The sequence below is a fragment of the Poecilia reticulata genome, chromosome 23, assembly GCF_904066995.2.
Source record: "Poecilia reticulata chromosome 23, P_reticulata-male-v2, whole genome shotgun sequence".
Taxonomy (NCBI): Eukaryota; Metazoa; Chordata; class Actinopteri; order Cyprinodontiformes; family Poeciliidae; genus Poecilia; species Poecilia reticulata.
The window spans coordinates 4732392-4756951 of record NC_088852.1 but is presented as its reverse complement, the minus strand read 5'-3'; the positions used below and the strand labels follow the sequence as shown (position 1 = coordinate 4756951).

General features: G+C 38.1%; 1 protein-coding gene across 1 annotated transcript in view; it reads right to left on the bottom strand.

The window, feature by feature from the left end:
• Nucleotides 1-24560, bottom strand: part of pawr (PRKC, apoptosis, WT1, regulator) — a 53865-nt gene that overhangs the window by 27821 nt on the left and 1484 nt on the right. The window lies entirely within an intron of this gene.

Sequence of the window (24560 nt, the reverse complement as noted above, 5' to 3'; positions counted from 1 at the left end):
GCCCGTTTCTGCTGAGTGGGAGCCCACGAAGATAAAAGCAGAACAAGAACCAACGAGTCAAACTCGCCCTCCGTTTGAGTCTGTAATTTTAGAGAGTGACTGCAGGGCTGCTGGTGAGCAGTGACAGCCTGAGGGCACCTGGTGGCAGTACTCAGCTGGAGGAACACCTGGTTATAAAAGGTTCAACGGCTGCTACGCATCTCCTGGAGTCTTCTGAAAACCTGTTCTGAATTTTCCTCTGCTAACATTCCTGTTTCTATTTGCAGTCAAATGCCACACAGTGACTTTTGCTGAAGCTAAGAATTATACCAATGAATGCATGTTCTTCAAATGATCAGATACTGGTCACTCGCAATGAGCCAACAGCCACATTACCCTTCTGGGAAAATAACTTTACTCTCCAGATGATGCAAACCGGAATCCAAGAAGAAGAAATTAATAACTTTGCTGACTAGATTTCATAAGCAGATTTAATTCGGTACTCATTTAAGACATATTTCCCTTGCAAAAACAAAGTATTCCTAAATGCATATGCTTGGTTGATGTAGATTCTGTTTCTACTAAAACAGAGGCAGAATAAATGTTTTGCAAGAAATAAATTGCCTTCTTTGTCTTGTTGTTTCCAGATGATACCGTAGCTCTTCCCAGTACTACATTTGTTTAATTCAAAGGGAAAAAAAAGAATATATATTTTACAGTCATGCTTAATAGCCGAATCTCTTCCACTAACATGGAGTCGTTTTAATTTATTACCAGTCAATATATGACCTAGAAACTAGGAGGCAGAGGTTCATAGTGAGTTCCATCTTGAAGCTGCAAAATATATTACATATTTATATATAATTTGATTAAACCACTTGTAGTACAAAAGAATGACCACAGAAAAGTAAGTTGTATGCACATTTTGGGTTCTCCATGTGTGTGTGCTAACACCAGGAGTCTCCAATCTTAAATTTCACTGAAATCCATGATTTATACTCTAAAGAATCCTTTGCGACTCAGAACTTCACTGTACTATTTTTGCAGGTTTCCTGCAGCATTGAAACTACATTTCTTGCAGTATCAGTGCTGCAGGGAACATCTTGGAGGTTTTGTCTATACAAAGCCCAGAAGATGATTTGTGCTAAATAGCTGAAATGCAGTTTTAGGTTGGCTCGCTGTGACATTTTAGAGGTTATGCATTCAAACTTTGCTAGCCAATAATACAGATGACAGGTTTATTTGACTCTTACTGCATTTATAACCTCACTAGAACTAGATCTCATTACCTGAGATGATAAAGTTCAGATAAAGCAGTGGACACAGCTGATTAATGGAAGAGAAAACCGGATGGAAATCGTGCAGCAAAGTATTTACTTAATATTGTGCTGGGTGTGGAACTAAACAAGGCAAGTTCTCCACTTTCTCTGAGCTCTCCAGTATCATAGACAGCATGGTGCAAATACAATATAAGGCCATAAATGCTGTTATTTCTGGTTGAATGGTGTGATTCATCCTGAATTGCTGCAATTTTCTTTTATAAATACAAACTTGGTTCCATCCCACGATATCCCTTAGTCATCTTAGTGAGATAACTAGCTGCAAATGGATTTCTACGCCCCACAGTAGAGCCTACTGAACACTTCTGTTGCTCTTCTGTTTATAAGGTAGGATTTTTGCAATAATAGTCCAGAAATTCAAGCTCTATCATGATTTTCAGCAGTCGGTGCCCAGGCTGCATGTTCCATAGGCTATGAGATGAGATAAATGGTAACAGCCTGTTGCACTTTGTCAAGCACAGAAAATCCCAAAGCACTTCATTCTACTTTCAGTCATTCAAAATATTATTTCTACTGCTTAAAGTTCTTTTAAGGGGGAGAAAGTTTGTATATTTATGAAGCGTAGAGTTGGAAAGCGCCGTCGCTCCCCCACCTGTTGCTGTGTACTGCTGAAAAAAAAGCTATTTTGGCTGCGTGGAAATATTTCTAGTCATAACAAGATTAAAATGCATAAACAAAAGGAGCTCTGCTAGTCACTTCTGTAAAGGTGAGGTTTTTAATTTACAATTGATGAGGTGTTATTCATATTTTTAATAGTTTGATGCTAACAGCAATCACACTGTTGCAATTTAAAACTATTTTTACAACAAAATTTTAAAATAATCTGTAAATGCATTGCACGCAACTTAACTCGGGTTTTAACTCTTGAGCACAAAAGCAATGCTGAAAACCCAGTTTCAAAAGTAGAAATTCCATACTTCTTCCAGTGCTGACCTGTTAATCTGTCTTTTTGGTTGAAAGTGCATCAAAGTGAGCTTCCAAAACTAGCCCAAAAACAACAGTTAATCTATAAAGAGAAAGTTCAGCAGGCTGAGATTGGCAGGAATGAGGAACAATGCCAAATTCTTTGCTCAATTAAAAGTTTGTCTGCTGCACAGGGATTGAAGATATAAATAAGTAATCTCTAAATCTTTGGCCAACGATGTTTTTTATTTGTGGTGGGAAAGTATGATTCTTGCTGACTTAATGCCATCTGAAATGCAAATCAACCACATCTCTCCACAATATCCTGAAGGGATCATGTGAGAGCACAGCCTGTACAGCTCAAGGTTTCCATGACACATCAAATAAAACGGAGTTTACATCTGCCAGCACCATGTAAATATGTACTTAACTTATCTTTATATTCAATTACCACTCTCCTCTTTTTAGCCACGTAATAAAACCTCATTATTCCAATATGCCAAAATGGTTGAAATGTAATTGTTTTTAGTTCGTAAGAAGCTGTAAAAAGCTTTAAAATACCAGAAAGGACAAATATTTTTGTTTCCCTGACATGTAAAACCGACCTTGAAATTGCATCCATTGCTCAGGGAAATTATATTTGTCACTACAATTATTGAGCTTTTTTTAGTAATGCATCCTCATCTTAGGAATTTCCTGGAACATTTTGGTACTTATTATGTGGAACCAAAACTGTGATGAATACTGGAATATGTTGCCCTTTCAAAATAAGGGTCACAAACACTTAAAAAATAATTTAATTGATTGTGTATTATTAAATGCATCAAGCCAAAAATGAAAATGAGATTATTGGCCTTTAAAAAGAGTTAAAAAAGTTCAGTTTTGTCAGTGATTACTGCAAACTTTTGCAGGTTCCACCTAAGAAACAGACATGAGCCTGAATAAGGAATTCATTTGGCCAAAGGTCTTCATTTTACATGGTCTAATTGTTACAAAAGTTTGGTTCCAGAGTCATGAGAAATGTTTTCCTACTGCTACTCTGGGCAAACCTAAAGCTCTGAATAGCAAACTCTCTTTTGAGTTTGACGGTTTAGGATCAATCGGGTACAAACGCCTTCACCATTCATTCAAAATGCACAAAAGACATGTTTAGTATGCATCTCTAAATCTAACTGAAGCAGCTTTGGACGCCGCTGCTCTGATCCATTTGCAACAGTTTGCTAGCTATAATGGATAACCAGCAGTTGACTCTCTGCCAGGACATGATGGGATATCCTGAATGCAGCAAAGGAAGGCCAAAACTAAAACCTGTTTGACAGTAAATACAATGAAATGCAGCTACTGAAACATGCCAAATTTAAAGTGCACCTCATCAGGTATTTGGCTCAGATTTGAGCTTCATATTGCATGACAGTCGATCCCATCAAGGCAGCCCCTCCAAACAAACCTACCTACCGCACAGCACAGCTGAAGAGAGCCCCCGGGACGACTGCAGCTATGACTGACGCGGTAAAACAATAAGCATGACACAAAGGCAACACTTCCATTTAAAGCCAGCATCTGCCATCCTATCCTCTGTGCAACACCGTTCCTCGGATATCATTCCTGTTCATGATGCATTACTTCTTCTGCAGAGAAAAGGACCATTCCAGATGGAAGAGAGAGCCGGCAGGAGGCAGGAACAACAGAAGACATCGTGGCTTCTGACAGCATCCATTTTAAATGGCTCTATAAAGAATGTTATGACAGCCAAACCATTTGGTACCATTTAAGACCAAAGGCATCTATTGTTTACACTTGTCAGCGCCCTTCTTTGCCGTGATAATTACAGAGAGATCACAGACTTGACACCATAAAAGTGGGATGTCAACATCAGCCAGAGGCAGATGCTCCGTCTGAGGCCGACCTGAGCCAAGTGGGGACATGGGACAGTAACCAGATGTGATTCAACAGATGGGATGTTGATCTCAGACTGCAAACCTCTGTAACCAATAAAGACAGCTAATGAGTGTTATACATCTTAAACTGTAGTGAGATTAATGACGGTACTCGTGTAGCGCTGGAATAAACTGAGGAACTTTAGAAAGAGATGCACTAGCTGACATGAGGGTCCAAATGTACAAAGTAAGACAATTTAGGTACAAAGATCTAAACAGAGGGGATGGGGATTTATAATAATCCATTGTTAGAGCAACAACTTTGATTTAGACTAAGAAACAACAAATTAAAACACATTTGACATGGAGGTTAAATTAAATTAAAAAGATAAAGAATGTTAGGAAAATGCATATTTTATTTTAATAAAATTACAAGTGTAATTTTGTTGACAAAAATTATGCTATTTTAATGAAGATTGTAGGATGTCTAATGATTAAAGCATGGGGAAACATTTTATTTTTCTCCCTAGAGACATTATTTTATCCTGCTGTAAAAAAAAAAAACAACAACAAAAAGCCTGGTTCTGGAGGACCAAGCTTCTACTTTAAAATCTGATTCTAGATTTAGTCAAGACTCCTTGGAAAGCAACAGGTTAGCCACTAATCACTTCACTAAAAAAACAATTTATTATAAAAACAATCCAGGACACTCAATCCTGTCTGCAAACAGAAGGAACCTCTACGGGATTTTATCAAAAAGAAAAATGGAAAATATTTCTCTTCCTTCAACTTCTTCAGTTATCTAAAACTTGTTATCCCTACTTGTGTTAATCTGTCACATAAAACCACAATACAATATACTGAAATTTGTGGTTGCATGGAAAAAATGTGAAAAAGTAGAAGGGTTTCCAAACATTTTTAGTAACATAAAACAAAGACTCTAGACTTTAGATGGAAGAGTAATTGGTGTGAAAAAGTCTGAATAGTGAGCAGTGAGCCTGGATCCAGTATCAGAGGAATTTCAATGAAGTGCAAGTTGATCCCCAGAGCCTGGGCAGCGGGACATTCATCAAGTTTCTGGGAGTTTGCTTTGGCAGGTTACACCACATTTTCTCTCGAGTCGCCTCTTTTTGCCAGCACAGAGGAGTAAGCAGACGCTTGGGAAAATCACTCCTTTTCTCTTTGCGAAGCTGCCGAACATAAAAAATTTCATCTGGTGGGATTATTGAACCTATGTGGCCACTGACTGCTCCGGCCAAACCAGACCTGCAATCCAATCCCACATGTACATATAAGTGGAGTGAAGCAACCTCAAGCAAAAAAAAAAAAAACCACAAAAAAACTGTAATCCAGAGACGTCGTCTCGACTTTGCAATAAAAAAATCACAGAGATTGTCATGACATGACTGGTTCCTGGAGAGAGCTGCTGTTCAAATAGACGAGATATTATCCATACAGCAAACAGACAGGCAGCCACATCTAACTGGCAGGTAGAGTCTTATCTGACTTCAACAGGCATATTTCAAAACACAAGACAAAAAAAGCAGCAGAGAAGATGAAAGAATTACTCATCTGGTGAGGCGGCGAGTTTCCTCTGCACGCCTCCCATCAGACGGAGAACAAACAGGATGTTTTTCCAACACTGGAATCTCACCAAATTTTCTATTTCTTACATAAATAAGTAAGTAGTTTAATAAATGCTCTGATAAAATGCTCTGAATATTTCAAAGTTGGAAAAAATAGAAATCCACCTTACTAATGTATGGTAATTCTACTAAAACTATTTTTAGATTTGAATTTCAAATGGTTTGCTTTTCAAAGCATCTCATTCATTCTGTCTGGAGTCAGTTGCTTCATCCTCTTATTCAAAGTCTCTTCTTCCTCTGAGGATTTTCTTACCGTTATCAGCAATAATATTTACATAAGGTTTAACTCGGAGGTCAAGCACTTTGAGAGCTTCTGCAGAAACTCGACCAATCAGGATGCAGAAACTTTGCTATCATGACAATGATTCTCTAAAAATATCTGGGTACTAGGCATAAATCAGGGTAACAATTTACTAATCTAGTCACATTTTGCAGGACATTTAACACTTCTTGGATTATGTTGAGATTAAATTTTACAATGCAGGACTACAGGGAAGAGACAGGCGTTTCCACAACATGGATTTGACAAATATGTAAAGAACGTTTCTTATAATTCATTTGCTTGCTTGCTTCCAATCTGTGTCATATAATTATACAATTTGACTGCTTTTATTATTTTATACGGGCTGTAAGCTATAATAAAATGTACCCTGAAACAGGAAGTGATACTACATGTCACATGGAAAAGAAAGGCAAACAGATCTTTAGGTAAACGAACATTAACTGGCACTGAACTCGGCTCCTCCCCTTGGTTTCTATGAGAGAATATCACCCATAAACTCCTTGCAAAGCTTAGAAGACAATTGAGTTTGCTGCAGTGCATTTTTTCTAAGTATATATAAAAAGGTTATCAAGTCATTTCTTGGCAGCCTAAAAAATAATAAATAAAAAAAATGCTAGTTTTATTTCGAAAAGAAAGTCTGAGTTGAACCAGTTTCCTTTTTTAGATCAACGTTTGTATTGTTCAGAACAACCTTTGAGAAAAGACTCAACAAATTTCTCACATGCATGTATGAATGGATGGACTGACTATAATTGACAGTACAGCCTTTACACATGATTATTCTTTTCCCTTTTCAACACCTATTTTAACTAAAAGTCGATTTCACAAGTCAGCACAAGATATTTGTAAGTGAGATTTGTTGGTGACTTGTAATGTCTAGAATCATTTTTTATGCAGTGGTATGTTTCACATCCAGTTTCCCTTGCTAAATAATGCAAAATTGTTTAAATGCATTGCTGCTGCTTGCTGTTGAAGTTTTAATCAACTCACTATAGTGAGTCTGGTAAAAGTGAATTCTTAGTTACTCGACACCATCTGAGCTGCCACTTGATACGCTGGACGTGTTCTGGTAATCTATTGAATTTAAAACCACAGAACGGCTGTGGTGCAACTTACCGACAAACTGCTCTGAGGAGGGCAGTTTGGTTTATTTTGATGCAGATACACAGCAGGAACAGAAAACTTGGAAACCCTGAAATCTGTACTGATGAGAGGGTGAAAATAAAGGAGTCTCGCACAGAAACTGATGCATGTTAAATGACTGAAGCAGATATTTAAGCAGTCAACCTTTCCTTCCTAATGAGTTTTCCCTCTAATTCACAGCATGTCACATCAGGAAGAGAAAGTTTTCAGAGTTTGACAAGATGAGAGACAAACAGCCCAATCAGTCACAATCAGCGACACATGATTGAAATAATTTAGTTTTCACGCAAAAATATTCAAATTCACTGAGTGATAAAAAAAAAATCTGAATTAATTTGAAGTTTCGGTAAAATATACGACAGCCAGTACCAAGCTTTCTAATTTTACCTGAGTTAGTGAAAATACTAAATTACTTAACTGCTGTAAAACAACAAAAAAGGCAGAAACAAATATCAAATATGAGTAAAAGTGAAAATCCAGGATTCTTTCAAACAAAAAATAATTACACAAACCAAGAATAATTAACCTGTTACTGAAAAATTAATAAATCAAATTGATTATTTGGTTTCCAGCAAAAGATTTCTGAAGTTTCACATCATCTCAAAACTCTGCAGCCTGCTGCTTTCTTCTGATGGTATTTCATTTCTAAATAATATACAAACCCTACAGGAGAGAAACACGGCAAGACTAAAGAAAAATGCACTGCGCTGCAGGCAATGCCATCAAACCAAGTGGAGTCTGGTATTTATTTATTTATTTTTATGAAAACAAGACTTGACCAGATGAGCAGTAAATGTTTACTGATGGAAAACAGCATTGCTGGAAAAAGTAAGTTTAAACTAAGAATAAATCTCCTTCCTTTAGGAGTCATGCAGCTTTCATGCAGATGGTTTTTCAACTGTACAGTAGTAGAGTTTATTTTCTTATAAATAAATCTAATAAAGTCACTAAGGAACATGGTGCTACTGTCTGCATACTTTAGGAGCACACAGGGGCTCCTGTGATGTTTTTTTTGCAACCCTGATGCATTTTATTGGGTTTTATCTCATGACCATCAATAGTGAAAGTGCATCATGGTATAGGGATGTATTCTCTATACGGCAGGTGGTCAGAAGTGATTGAAGACATGAAGCTTAAAGGAGAGTAAGAGAAAAAGATTCAACCACAGTCCAAACTAATTTCAAAACTCAGAATTTGAAGAATAACTTTAGAATTTACACCAAAGATAAATGGCCAAAAAAGCAGTGTACAATTGTGACATGAAAGAAAAGTTACAGTATCTCCATCAAACTGTGGTTGAGTTTTATTTTAATCAGTCAGGAGATGGTCAGAGTTAAATAAGTAAAATGCAAGGACACTTCTTAGATTTAAAACCTGAACTGGTTCTTTTCCAGTACAATAATGACATTATGTGCCAGAACAGCCCAGTCAAAGTCCAGACCTAAATGAAACCTGAAGACTGCCTTTCACAGATGCTCTCCGTTAAATCTGACTTTTTGGAGCAAATTTAATGGTAACACAAGTATTCAAAATTTCAGCATTTAGATGTGCAAACACTAAAATACTTGTAGTTGGATCAGGAGAGCTGAATCCAAATGGCCACTACACCTTTTCACATTTAGGTAAAAAAAAAAAAAAAAAGCGTTTTCCTACCCTTCATATAACATCTATGAATAAAACATATACTTGTAGCATGACAAAATGTTACTACATTGTTTTATTAAAGTTCATAAGTTTAAATGTTGCAAACGGTGATGATACCAGAGGATGTTTTCCAAAATGTCAGTCTCATTGTTCTCTGGTACAGCTTGTCCTGGATTACTGACTGTGTCACAACATTCCCATCATAGCAATGGCAGCAGGCAAAATGAGGAGGTTGTTATGAGTTTCAGCTTTTCCTGGAAGGATATAAACATTCCCTCTTCCACCATCACTCTCAGTTGATTTTTTAGTTTTGGGGGGGTAAAAGTGGGGAATCAAACTACTGATGTTCTGCCTTGTTTTAGTAGGCAAAACAGAAAAAGCAAGCCGCCTAATGAGAGCCGGGTGAATACAGCTGCATGGGTGCATTCCTGTCTGCTATGCCCCACCCGGTGCTACAGTGCCGACCAAACGAAAGCAACAATGAAATTTCCCTTCTCTGTTTCCTATGAGTCCTCTAATAGTTTACTGCATCTCTGTATTTGCATATAAATAAGAGAAATATGTGGGTAGCTCTGGTCTTCAAGTCTCCAGTTTTGCATCTATTTCCTAAACAAAAAAGAGAAAAAGGGAGGGCAAACTAGTTATGGTGGTCAAGTAACGCTCTGGGACCTCCAGTATGCAAGATATATACCTTAAACTGTCAGATTGACAAGGAAACTAAAGGCTTTTTCACAGGCCAGTAGTATCAAGTAGCACTTCATCCAAGTATTTTAGCTTCCTAAGCTGCGTTTCTGCTCCAATATCCTCAAAAAAAAAAATAAAAAAAATAAATCTATGCACAAGTTTAACAGTGAATACTTAACTACAATTTTTGTTGTAGTTCAGCTTCCGTTAGTCATAGTTGGAGAAAATGTTGCTTCATATTTACGTTGTAGTAAATTTAGCAAATTGGCTACATTGTACTCTTTATGCTGTGCTCCGTTTAACTCTGAAAATGAATGTACCAAGATATCCTTTGACTAGATTACCGTCATTACCGTTAGCAAAATCAGCATCGAATGAATCAGCATTCCACACATAGAGACATTAAATGAATACATCTACAAAATGTAGTCATTTCTTAAAGAATGCTTGCTGCAACCAAGCTGTTTGACTGTGGCTCTCACCACTTTTTAAATGTACGGAAGCAATATTGCATTTTGAGGATCGGGTTGGTGAGAAACATCCAATTTCTTCCCTCTTGAAACTCTGACTTCAGGGGACCATCTTGAAATTGTTACTTCAAACACTGAGTGCAAATCAAATGAAAAAAGGTCAAACCTCTGTTGCGGTAGTTTTGAGCGCAATGGGATAACTAAATTCATCAAGAGTGAAGCATACTCTATATATTCTGCAAATAAATTAGCCAATGGTCCTTTATCTTATATGATGACGCTGAAAAATAAGCCTTTGGATGAAACACTAAATGCACCCAGCATCCAACCTGTTCCGTTTTTAAAAGCAAATGGCAAATGAATAAATAAATATTTAAGCTTTCTGAAGCTGTGCATTTACAGTCAAGGCTTATTGTGAATGTTTTCTCATTTTTAACCAAACTAGAAATCGATTCAGCTGCTTCGTGCAAAAACGACTCCAATCCTTTTGGTTGACCTGCAAACTCTTAGCTACAGAGCAGGAAGTGCAAGAAATCTGACAAGTCAGACATAAGTTAAGAAAGGGAGAATTATGAAGACAACTATAAGATAACTTACATAGCTGATGGGAAGCTAGTTGCAGCTGGAAATTGTGTTTTCTAAAGCACGCAGTCAAAACAACATCTTGTGAAAATCTTGCTGACAATTGTGATAATATTTTACAATTAACCAAATCTTTTTAAACTTTTTTGAAAGTAGCTTAAATGGAAAGGTGAGCTATATTTCACTGATTTTTAATTTTTTGTAAATGGTGGAACCATGAAATTAGTTGTTAACTGAAGTTTTCAGAAGGTCTAAAGTAAGAAAATAGTCCCTCTAGTGTTTGTTATTCATGAGAAAACAGATTCTTCTCATGAGACTCTGGGAGAATCATGGGCAAAGCGAACAGACTGCGTCTTTTTCTCACTCAGCTCCTTCAATCCACCGTTCCTGCAGAGGCTTATCTTGCACAGCAGAGCTAAGACACACAACAAGAGAGGTGGATTTGCAAGAAGAGCAGGAGGGGTGGGGGGCTGGAGTGAGAGACTGAGTGGAGGGAATTAGTTCAGGATTTCAATAATGGACATCCTTGGAATGAGCCCAAATGCCCATCTCTGAATGTGGAAGGGCGGTATGCAGGGTGGAAAATAAAGAGATGAAGACAAAGAGTTCAGAGCAAATGAATGTTCATTCAGGCATGACCTGGAGCCAAATCTAAGAGCACTTAGAACAATTATACTTGTGTGAAACAAGTCTAAAACAATACAGGATGTGTCGACAATTTTAAAACCTTATTTAAGATTTAAATTCATACAGACTTACCAAGTATTTTTTTTGTTTGTTTTTTGTTTTGTTACAGCAACTAAAACAAAATTATAGCAAATAAGAGTCTTCCATTTCCAGAGTTAAAGCTCTGCATCAGTTCTCTGAAGTGTCACTCAAGGAAAACAGGGAAGTTCTGACACTTAATAAAAAGCATTTGAAAGAAAATGGTAGAAATACTTTCCCAGATGGAAAAATTAAGAGCCGTTTTCCGGAACAAAACCATGCAACAGGTCAATGTTCGTGTCTCCTGCTGTAAATACTAATAATTCAGAATTATAATGAACATATTCACATAACAACGCCCATTCCATCAGAGACAGTCGTCTTTTTAAAAGATGTCAGAAAATGCGCAAAATCAAAAACAATATTTGCATTGCAAAATGCTGTTGTAAAGACTAGTGAATATATTTTATTCTCTTTCGAACAACAGAAACAGGCAACATCTTTAAAGGATTCTTCTTTCTAATCTTCAGACTAGAGCTATCTTGCACCAAAGAACATTCAAACAATCTGCAAATTATGTTTCATCTGCGTTTCTTGCTCAGCGGCACATGTTTCTAGCATTCAGTGATAAGACTGCAATCCAACTGGGACTGCATGTTTGTGGAGGCTGTACTGCTGTAATAATCTCACTAAATGTTTATGACTGTTCCCAGAGGAACTCGGCCTCCATCCATTGACATCAGAAGCTCTGTTCTCTCATCTCAACACTTCCTGTTTGAAGAAAGTTTCCAGTGCTCTTAAAAGTAACATAAAATGGTGCACTACGACCTCTGACTTCTCCAAAAGCTGGATCTTGACTATAAAAAAAATGCCAGTGCAAATGGTACAATTTGCAAAGTTTAGCTCCCGGTTTGGAGGAGAAGCTCTACTTCAAGAACAGCTAATTACCAAATAATATATTTCTGATTTTCAAATGATCACATGATTATAAAACCAGTCCCACAGTAGACAGCATCATTTTGGATGAATGGATGAAGAGAAAACCTAGGATGAATGGACAGGCAGATGGATGATAAACAGATGGACAGAAAAGGGGAATAATGGATAAATGGATGGATGGATGATGGAAAACTTAATTGCTTAATTGACAAAACAAAGAAATAAAATTTGGTCCACACATCAAGAAAAAAGGGTCAAACCATCCACTCAAGCCTCCACTACTTTAATCTAATTCACCAAGCCTCAATTAAAATAAAAAGGCTTTATAGGAGAGGACAGAAGGCCAGTAATATTCCATTATACCTTTACTTGCAGTGGGGATATCTTGTGAACTACACCTTGGTTTTCTTGCCATGTAACACAATCCTTAGATATCGGAAACCGTTAAAGCATGTTTTGCATTCCAGCAGAGCAGGGGCAGGTCTATTGTGTACAGAGGCCATTGTGTTTGTCCACTGGCAGACACCAGGCCAGACCGTGAGTCATGCTAAGCACAGCCGGGACTCCCCACCAGCAGCTAATGGCTCGGGCTGGGAAAGGTTAATGCTTGTTCAACACACGGCTTTTGAATCAGCTCAACGTTCAGCCCTAGTTTACTTCTACAATTGATGAGCATGACTGAAGCCACAAATGGTCCTGGAGAGAAAAACCTGGCTTGCAGAACAAACAGTGTTTCTGGCAGGATGCTGCAACTGTGAAACAAAAAGAACCACAGGATAGAAAAAAAATGCAATTTCACCAGAGGACGACTGAATCAAGAGCTGGATCCTTTCTGGTCTGTCAATTTAAATACCTGAGTGGACATCACTTAGTCTTTCTGCAGGGCTTTGTTGGGTCAGTTACTACATTTAAGAAATATTTAAAGGTTTGATACTTTATTCAAAACGATAAAATAGAAACTGTGTTTCACCCTCACACTTGTGTGCAAAGCATCATTTTTCAGAATAAAACATTTAAAGTAAAAATCAACCCAAGTCCTCATTATTACTCAAAACATTGGTCTATTTTAATCTGTGAATATAAGCAATCTGATGCAACTTATGAATGATCAGACAAAAACTTTAAACACAAAGAATCAACTCTTTTCTCGTTTAACAAGTTTATCAACTGTTCAAATGTTTCAATTAGAATAGAGGCAGAATCTCCCTTGCTAAAAGTTGCATCTCTATTCTGAGAGACATTGGGTGAGTGCAGATGCATTTTATTCCTTGTACTACCTGAAAGCCAAATGCATCTTGTCCAGAATAAACATTCTTACATGGCTGTTCTCTTTTCATCCAGGGAGGCGTCAAAGTAATTCCAGGGGAATCGCCTTTTCCATCCTCCAGATAAAAGTGACACAATGCCAGCTTCTACTTGATTGCGTGACCTTTCAGGTCTGACACAAGGAAGATAAACCTAACCCTATAGTCAAAGAAAGCTGACCCGTTCATTTTCCCCAAGACAGCTGTAAGGGTTAGCCGTGAAAAAGGACGGAAATGAAGGGAAACAAGCCCCCACACACTGCTGTAACTCATGTTTACTCATGAGCTCGAAGCCTGCAGTTTGTAGATGCAAACAAATGGCTGTGCATGCATGCAGACTCGCGATCAGATTCACTGATGAGCTCTTTGAGGAGATGGTTGGAGACAGCAGGCTTTTATTTGAACTGGAGGAGGGCTCAGATGGAAAAAGGAAAATAATCCATTTGTGAGGGAACGCCAAATACCAGAAGAGAGATGAAACGCAGGAGAGGGCAGAGACAAAAATACAAACAAGGTGCTGGTGGAAAAATGGAACTCAAAACATATCTAGCAGTCAAAAAGGAACGGGTAGCAATGAAAATCTCATCAGTCATGGTGAGCGGAGAAGCTTCATTGGCCATAAATCTTTCAAAATGCTTTTAGTGCCATGGACAAAAAGGTTAATACCCACACAGGCGAGAGCCCTACGAGACACCTATGGACAGAATTACTGCTGCATTTAGTTTTCTCTGCACATCAAGGCATGACAGAAACATTTGGTCAAAACCGCCCTTTCATTTTCTCTTCTCACATTTGTTTTTATTGTGTAGTAAATAAAAAAAACAAGCTCAGTGAACATCTTGCATTGCAGGGCATGCATGATGCAAAAATTAAAACATAAGTGAATGAATGTAGAGGGTAAAAAAACATGGAGACTGTTAGATCTACCATAGTGTCTTATGAATAAACCAAAAAACAAAAAAGAAAAATCATACTTCTGATATTCTTCGTGCCCAAAACAGTCTAAAGCTGTTTTTCAAATCTCTAAATATAGACAAGAGTGTGACTGTTTACCATCTGTCTGTTTGCATTTCTAAATGCCTCCATTTGCTTAAAAACAAGTTTGCGCCGATGACTACTGGTGACCTAGAAATAAACGCGATGTTGACACATCAGATCATAACATCTGAGCCAATGTAGCAACAAAGCATGTGTCAAAGTCAGACAAAGGCGGTTTGTAAAAACACACAGTAGCTTTGAAGATTCCTGCTGTAATCTTGTGAAGAATGCACCATCTAAGCAGCACTAAAACTTCAGGTGAGAGAGGATCAGACTAAAGCCTGGTGCAGACGGATTTCACAACACACCGCAAGCTTCATATACCAACTCTGTCCAGCTGAATATGCTAAATATCACACAGCATGACTAGTTGCTGCAGCAGATTCATGCCAAAAACAGAGATAAAAGTCCAAACATACAAGCAGATGGAAAGTTTCAGGACCAAGTAAGAGGTTTGTGCTTCCATCACACAACCACCAACTTCACCCTACATCCAGAGGTTTTATTTCCTTTCAGTGTGAACCTACTATAAAGTAAAATTGCCAATTAAAGCTCGAGTAACCTGCTTAAGGAAGACAACAGTGAAAGCTGATAAAGGTGGAAGATGTGAACAATCAAACATAACATAAATGTGCACTTAAAGCTTTAGCAGCTGGTAGTTTGATTTGTCCAAGGGTACTCATGTCTGTTTCTCCAAACTGAAACAGACCGACGTCGGCTTCAGGCAAGACTGATAAACGTGAACCAATTAAACAAATCGATTAAAAACTACAGCATTTTAATTAAAGGAAGAGAGAGAAAGTGAATGAAGAGGGTTCTTTAAACATCATCTGTGGGAAAATATTTAAAGCAGGTTTGCTCAAGCAACCAATTAAAAATGTACAACTCAAGAGTACTAAAAAAATTAAAAAAAAACATGATGTAAATTACAATAATCATCGTAAATATATAAAAAATTCCACCTCAATGTGGCCCAGACAGGGTTACAGTAATATGTTCTATAATAATCAAACAACTTGGAGGAGTTCACTTTAAAAAAACATGGAGATAACTTAAGAGTGTGGGAAGTCAAAAATAGCATAAGCCCATTTGTATCCTTCTTAAAGGCTACAGATGTGAACATAACGTTTCCAACACAGACAACACCAAATATTTGTGAATTTGCAAACGAATGCATCCTGGAAGATAACCTTGAAATACTCTGAATACTTACAGGACTTTTGTCATTTGTCAGACAGATTTATAGGTTCATGATGCCAGCCAGAGTCCAGATAACAAAACCATTTCTCATGATATTTTAGGGAGGTCTTTGTGGTAAAGCTCAGGAATTTTAACAATGATCGTGAACCAAGCTTAAAACCATCAATAAACTTTTTAAGTTTAAGTTTATGATAAAAAAGAGAGCTATAGTAACTGTCCTAGTTTAATTGTTTGTTCTAATTAAAGCTGACTCATTGCCACATCAGGTCTGGTGACTTGGTCTTAATACTCAGAATGTCTCAGTTGCAAGACCAAAACAAAAAACAGAAGCCAGTTAAAAACCTACTAGCTAGTAGCTTTTTGCAAGTTGCACCACAGAATTTTCCCTGTTGAAAGTTTTCTGTGTAAAAAAGTCAAAACCAAGCTGTGAGAAACAGAAGAAAGAAAGAAAGTTTCCTTTTTGTGGGTGGTGCAGTGTAAATCCCAACCTCAAAGCAGGAACTACCCCGATAAACACAACTCTACACACATTCATGGGCACATCGACAAACAGGGGAACTTGAGCTTCGGGGTATGACAGCAGGCCGGCCCTTCACTCAACTGAAGCAGGTTTCAGGCTCCTTTGTTGTGGGAAAAAGGCTTAAAGATCAAGGGTTCGTGTGTTTAGAGCCACATATTTATTCAGTTTTAAAGGTTCAACTGCATTCCTGAGCTGTTTGACTGAGCGCAGCTTTTAATGCGTCTGAGGTGAAACTTTCTATTGCCCCATGTGGACATTTTAAGGGAGCCACAGGAAAATCTTTTCTATCTCAGCAATATTGAGACAGAGGGAAATGTAATTATTCAGCTAATTAAAGAAAAATATTTTCACTCCATCTCAAAATACCAAACAAACTTAAATGTTTTAGTTAATAAATCCTATTTATTTTCACTTGTGAAACACATGTGCCAAGGGAATCGGTTTTAAATTAAAATGCAGGCCTTCAGCAGTGCTGCTAAAGGGAGGTACTGCTTTCCAAGGGAAGCAAATTATGCAGCTGACACTCCTACATCTGAGACTTTCCCTCATAACTTAAGCAGAAAAAATAAAAATGTCCTGGCTCATCATCCGTTGATTGCAGGTACAGCAGTGTGCAGCACCAGTTTGCCCATTAGCAGCATTATTAATCACAGGGGAAAGAGTTTGAGCAAGTCGCAGGGTGACGTAACCCAGAGGCAGAGCGTGAAACCTGTTAGACTGCAGACAGAATCGGTCTGTTGATGTGCAGTCACTCAGACTAACATAACTGGAGCTTATTGTCCCTCCTGCAATAAAATGGCATGAGTGAACAGAACAGTGACTGAGCCAAGCAGAGGAATTACTGCTTCCGATTCAAGTGAAACTGGTTAATCTTGGATCAAAATCTAAGCTAAGCTACATTTATAATGTTTGAAAGTTGGATGTTTTAGAAGGGGCCACTCCCTTAGTGAAACCATCAACGGCATTAAAAGCCATTTTATAAAACTTCCCATTTTATAAATGATATGAACAAACCTTTATGATTAAGAAAATACCCAAAGATTAGAAAATGCAAACCACATATAGAAGACAAGTAAGATTTCATGTCGGTTCTTCGAAAAGAAAACAGATCTACTTGTAAAAATGAAAATGCCAAAAAGATTAATAACTTCACCTACTGTTCACCTAGCTGGATCTGCTTTGGAGTTCACGCGTCTTCACTAACCAAAAGTTTCTAAACACAATCATTTAAAAATATGTTTTAAAACCAAATAAAGAATGCAACACATGTGAACCTACAAGTTTACACTTCTCGTAAGAGTAATTAAAGATCTTCACAGTTTGGAGAAGCACAAATAAATCCTATTTATCATTTAATCAATCTAGATTTAAATTTTCCTTGCTACTGATTGGCTGAACCCCTAAAGGCAGAAACAAGGAAGATCATGGATGTTAGCTTCTGCAAAAGTGTTAAAATGGCTTCCAGATTAATGCAAAGTACAGGAATGTTGAGTTTTGAACATTAAAACGGCCACCTATGCGTGTATTTAGAGGGTTTCACAGATTTTAGCTTCTTGCTGGTGGCTGTGGGCCACAAACCAATTTGAGCACCATTGCATTGCTTAAAATCCTCAACATTTTCAAGAATATAAATTAAAAAGTTTGGATGAGGGTAAAATTTCAGAAAACACTGTCTGACTGGACATAAACATTTTCTAAAATAAAATGTTTTGTTCCCAGTGACAACAGAGAGACCAGGGAGAGTCCAACTGAGAATTTATTGACATTTAAGAAACTTTATAGCCAACCACTAGTGATAATTAATGTGTACTGCATCTGTAAGATGTTCTTTGACTTAACTACTGTACATCTTTCATGCATTGCTTTACTTATGTGCTTGCAAAAATCTCCCTTCAGTTATGCAAGAAGATGCTAAAATTATTCATTGACCTAAAGGGATTTGGGAAATTTAAAAAGCAGCGTTTTACAGAACAAGTAGGAAACCGGCAAACCAAATTTGAACCAAACATTAACAAAGAAAAGTGGGAAGAGGGATACTGGGTTCTCCAAGTAATTCTACTTTAATGAATACAAACAGACAAGCCTCCCAAATGCCTAATCATGCAGAGTGGCCTGATTAGGGCTGACTCACAAAATTCCCCAGTCTCCAGCAAAGAATGCTCGACAAATAGGTTACACGTTACAGATGCACAGAATCACTCCTAATCCTCGACTTGGTTACTTAATACCCCCCCGCAGAGTGAGTCTTGTATGTCTACATACCCGGCGGCAGAAAAACCAAGAAAGAAAAAAAACATCGCCCACGACTGCACGACAGCAGCAGACTTAATTTCAAAAAGTGGAAACATGAAACCGATTAACTCTTATCTCTGCATGCCTCCACAGACTACTAGGATTAAAATCCCACGTGGTGCATTTCTGTAAACTGCCTCCACAAACAAATGCCAAGTCGTATTTGTTTCAACTTAAGACCTGGTAATGAAGTATAAAACAAAAGAGACTGGGTAAAACGATGCAAAAATGAATGAAGAACTCGTTTGAACTTTCAGAGCAAACACGGTTAGATGAGGGCAAAGCTATGCAGTTTTACTAAGAAAACAGACTGGGTTTGGCTAAATGTTTGCAAGAATTTTGTAAAAGAATATTTTGACAAAAGAATCATTCACTTTGTGCTTCATTTGGAAATATTAAGCTAAAAATAGGACAAGTGCATCACTACGTCATTGAATACACGTGTTTCCGTAATAGGAGCATATTCCAGTTAAAGATTATCTAGAAAGACAGCAATAGTGTCACTCAAGCATTAGCATTGACGTGCACAATGCCTCAGACGTAAGCCAGATGCTTCCCTGTCAGGAAACGGCCTTCACAAACAGACGAGGGTCAGCACCAGTCCATACAGAGGCCGACCAAACCCTCAGCCGATGGGACCTTCTGATAACGTTGGTTACAGCTACATCAAGGGAGGGGGAAGTCATGCTGCAAGTAGGCATGCAGCCCAAGTCGCAGGTATTCACAAAATGTGCACATTCCTGTGCAAGCCTCTGCAGGGGGGCACTTTATCCTTAAGTAATGATCTGCACTCTGCCCCAGGAAGTTTCTGGACTCATAACTAAAGAGCACCAACCTGGATAAGAGATGCCTTGAACTTTGTACGCAAACAGCAGCAATGCTTCAACTGCAAACAGAACCAGGGGTCTGGATGGGGGTCTAAATGAGTCATACCTGGTTGTGAGTGCAATGTAGGCCCATTGTGAGTCTATCCTTTCACACAGCAAGAGCCAAAATCTTCTGTCAGAGTTTTAGAGTCATAGTTGGCTGAATAAGACAGAGTGGCTCTTAAAAATTAGGTTTTGGTTCATGACAGGTATGACCTGCAGTTTAAGCTCTATTGAGTTTAGCAGAGTCCTGATTTCTAACCTGAAGACAAAAACAAACAAAACAATTCGTGTTTTTTCCACATTAGGCTGGAAAATATACATTTTTGGCTCTTATATTTATAAGATACCCAAGATTGGAAACCGCAAGTGACTGTGGTCATGTAGTAACACAAACATGAAACTGAATGACATCAGCATATGAGAGGTGTAACGTTTTACATTTTTTGGGTCATATACATATTCAATAGAAGTGGTCCAAGAATGAATCCTTGAGGAACACCAGATTAGTCTGATTTCTAACTGCCAAATACTGTAGTCTGCTAAATAGTGAGTACTAAAGTAAAGAAAGAAATAATTTATAAGGCCGTTTATACAGCTTTAATAATCGTGGAGGGCACCGCATGACTAAACTGTAGATACTCTTCAGCTGGTTTGGTCACATCTGACAAAAAAAAAAAATGCTAGCCTGGTGAGGTATCAAGCTAATATGAACAGGCATTTATACAACTGTCTCACATGATGAACAAAACCACGTGCCATGGCTCATTGCAGCACTACTGTGTGTTTTATGAGGTGCTGAAAGACCCCCAGGTGCATGTGTGGAAAAAGGGGCCAGACATGGTAAAGACTTTATTTCAGCCGTAGAGCGCTTTCTCTTTTTGTTTTCTCCTTCCTTTAAAACTCCCCTTATCTAAGGTACACAAGATTGAGATGGAATTTTTCTCAATCCTAAAATATTTTCAGTGACGGTAAATGGTAAGACATTCCAGAATTTTTTTTTTTTTAAGTAAGTCGACCAAAACATTCCTGCAATTCAAAGACAGAAAGCAAAAACACTCAGCCTAAATAGCTCAACACTAGTGATGTTATCCATCTGCTATTTACTGTCATGATGGGCCCATCTTTGGAGACCAATTAAAAGGATAATAAAATGAGCTCCACCATCTGAAAATTACCTTCTTGCATTCTTTAACAGATCAACAAAAGTTAAAGACAAAGAATTTTAACACCAAGTCGTCTAAAGTCTCACTCACACACTTGTGGTTCATCTTGTGGCCAAGTGAACCACAACAATCTAAAAGGATATTCAGCTTGTGGTTTATTCAGGCTGCAAGAGAGAGAAAGACTTTCAATAGATAACAGAAAGGCTCAGTGGAGGGAAGCAAAGTTTCTGCTTGTTCATCCTTTTGAGCTTTCAACCAATCCGTTATGGGACATGTTGCTGAATTTGGGAATATTAATAACCTCTTCAAACTACAAATTAGTTAAGAAGGGATGGACATTGTTTGGGGAACACACACAGATACCGATGTCCTAATGCTAAATACGCTAACCCCGCTAATCATCAATCCTAATCCTATTTTAGCAACTGCAGCAGTCTTACACGAGAAGCTTGATATCACTTGCCATTAGTAGAAACAATGTGGGAAGGACAGAAAAGAAAGTTACAATTGTTAATATACTAGAATGTAAAGTGGAGTTAAACTATAATAAATCAAACATCTGGGTTAAGTAAGCCCCTGTGTTGTCTTGTGGTTGTGTACTGCATGGTAAACTAGTTTATCTCAATCGGCAGAGCTGCAGGAAAACCTGGAGAGGCGCTGGTTGAGGTAATGCTTCTCTGCAGCTTCTCCTGGGCCTGAGGCGTTTGACCACAGCCTCGTAAACCTCAAAACTCGTAAAAGTCAACACAATGAGCAACGAATGCACCATGCGACAGACGGGAAACATGCTTACATCACAGATGCAAATCTCTTCAGATAAGAGAACTCAACATTCCACAAACATTCTCTCATTTAAGTGCTTCTCTGTTGCTTAAGCTCTTCTTACAAAGGTCAGGGGTCAATCCCACCAAGAGTGCCCTCTGCACTGCGGTTATTAGTGGGCAACACCATACAGAAGTATCTCTCTCCAACTGAGTATGGAGCTTTTATCATGCCATTATGGCCTCAGTGGTCAGAATATTGGGTTCCCTGGACGCTCTGAAATTCCTCTCTGCAGCTTTTATTCTGCATAAAATGAGCAGGGAAGATAATCCCAGGCAACTCCATTCACACCTGTCCATTCATGTTTACTTCACAAAGGGGGGCTTGTGAGAGAGGAGTCTTCATTTGCATGGTTTGCTTCTCGTTTTAGGAAAAAAAAGGGGGAGAAAGGAAGACTTACACACAGAAAATACATATCAAAGCACCAATGTAAAGTGTTTAATAGTTTATGTGTGTTAAATGAACCCAGGCAGGTAATTTCACTGTGGTAGTTATGGATTAATTCTGCCAATGACAGAAAAAAATTAAACACTTAAAAATTTAGACAGGAAAGAAACTAATTAGCCGGATAGCTAAAAATTACATCATTTTTTGTCAAGTACTGCTAAAGTTAATGCTTTTTCACATATTTTCTAGTTCCTGGCGCCACAATGTGACCTTCCTAAAATATCAAAGAATGGGAGAAGTGGTTCACTGTACTCAAAAGGGATCCAAAGTCAACAGATCTCTAATTGAGCACATCTGGGATGTGGCGGAGCAGGCAAATCAGCACACTGATGTGCAGCTGACAAATGTTTAAAAACTCAGATGCCATCATTTTCAAATATACTAAAATCTGAGGAATGTTTCAGACACCTTGTTAAATCTATGCTGGTTCTTGATGTAGTAAGCAGGTCAAGCCCAATATCTTCATCTATTAAACTGTACAATGAATGTAAATCTGGACATTCCTCCATTTTGTGCCTTTAGTAGTTTTGCATGTCAGCACGAGGACAGTGGTTTATAATCTGGCATGTAAACCTGGAAGATTTTAAATTAAGATTACAAAAAAAAAGAGAAGCGATAAGAAATAAGGTACCGCTACAGCTCTGTACTTCCAACACTTAAGGAGAGCAAAACAACTTTACATGAAAATATATTTAAACTATTTTACCTCTCCAGTGTCTACACTGCTGGATATTTTTTTTAAATGTCCTTCTTGCTTCTCCTCTGCTTAGTAGTTTGCCATGTGGTGTTATTGTTTTGATTTGGTTCCACCTTTCGTAGGGGAGGCTTTCTTTATTTTCACTGCACATAAAATCACAAGAGTTTGGCCTAAATGCTGGTACACCAGATAAAATCAATGCCTCATATGCTACGTTAAGCAGGCCTTAAACCATAGCAGAAGCAGGGATTGGCTGAGTTCCTCTAAATCAAGATTTTTATAAGAAATGAGCTCCAAAACTATAAAATATTTTTCCATTATTATATTCTTAAAGTTTAAAATCCACATAAAAAGATACCAGAGAAAGTTCTGGAATGGCAGGAGTTTGATCCATCTGTATAATCAAATAATATTAAGCTAATGTTTTCTTTGATCTTTGAAAAGAAAATCCAAAAGCATCATATTATTTGCTCAGAACTATTTCTGTATTTGCAGTTCAATATTTGTGGATTTTTCTGTGGCACGTCGCTCCGTGCTACTATTTCCAGATACTTCCCTGAAGCACATCTAAAACATTCAAAAATAAAATGCAGCTTGGGAAGCTGATCTATCTAGACGCAATGCTGGTTGACACACAAGGCAATTTATTTTCATTAGCACTGGTTCCCAAACTTTGACACAAAAATATAACAGCAGCAGCAAAATTTGACCTGGCTGCAAACAAGCCAACTAAACACCGACATAATTCATCCACTTGTAATTATAGTTTTGAAACTTTTACTGAAACACAGCCAAAACTGTGCAATTGCTTTTAAAAAGGTTATCTGAAGACCTCCCATGTGTTGTTTTATGACCCAGAAAGGGCTCCTCACCCTAACTTGAGGCAGCACAAATCTAAGATATATGGCAACGCTCATTTGCTGACTACCAGCTGGCCCATGTCCAGTCTTCAAACAGTTTTGCTTGACACTACTGAGCACCTAATAACAGGATTTAGAGCACCAGCTGACAAACTGGTCAGTCTCCAAGATTTGGTACACGGAGAGCACAGAGGTCTGGGTGGGTTGTGAATGTGAGAACAAATGGAAAATGGGAAGGTTGTGGACCACTTTTAACCCTAATAAAAGCAGCTCACACTCCCAGCATTTCTGAATAATTTGAGTGCTTTCAGAGTACATAATCACAGCGGTGGTCCTCACTGGGCTGACTGGCACGGCTTCATATCAGAGTTCCTGCATGTGTCTGAACCACAGGAATCAGGCCAGGAGTGTGACATGATTTAAATTCAAAAACAATGAATGTGAACCGCTGCCTTCAAACACACACACACACACACACCCCTCCTTCCTTCCCAGAGCTGCTCTCTTTTTTCCTCGCTACAGAGGCTCGATTAAACCAGACACATGTATGAGAGGAATTTGGAGTCTTTTGGGGGAAAACAAGAGCTGGTCTTTGCTTCAAATCATTTATGGAAGTGTTACACACACTGATCCCTAGGAATCACATTTCTGAGTAACAAACGTTGCTGCATTACATATGAGGAATGTTAAACATCTGAAGTTACAAAAGAAGGAAAAACAAGGAAATGCTACTTTAGAACCATTTATATGGAGGCCAAACGTGCTCATAATTTGCCTCAACTCCTGACTTGCTTGAATCCTCTAAGATATTATTAATGAGTTTTGCTATTTTAGACAACATGTGTAAATGTTTCAGAGTGCCTTGCAAAAACTTTTCATAATCACAGCTGTAGGATTTCAGGATGGCGTTTCTCTAGTTGTACCATCACTATACTACAACTGAGGGAATGGTGTGTTCAGGGTACCATCTTACGTGTTCGCTGTGTCACCTATTTCAGTCTCGAAAAATCCTTCTGCTTCTTGTACATTTCAGCTTTTCTCTCAACACACCTGACTTGAGGCCTTTACAGAATTTTATGGCTTCCTGAAGGGACCAATCATTTCAGTCAGGTGTGCATTTAAAACATGCTTAACTCTGAAAACCAGGTGATTA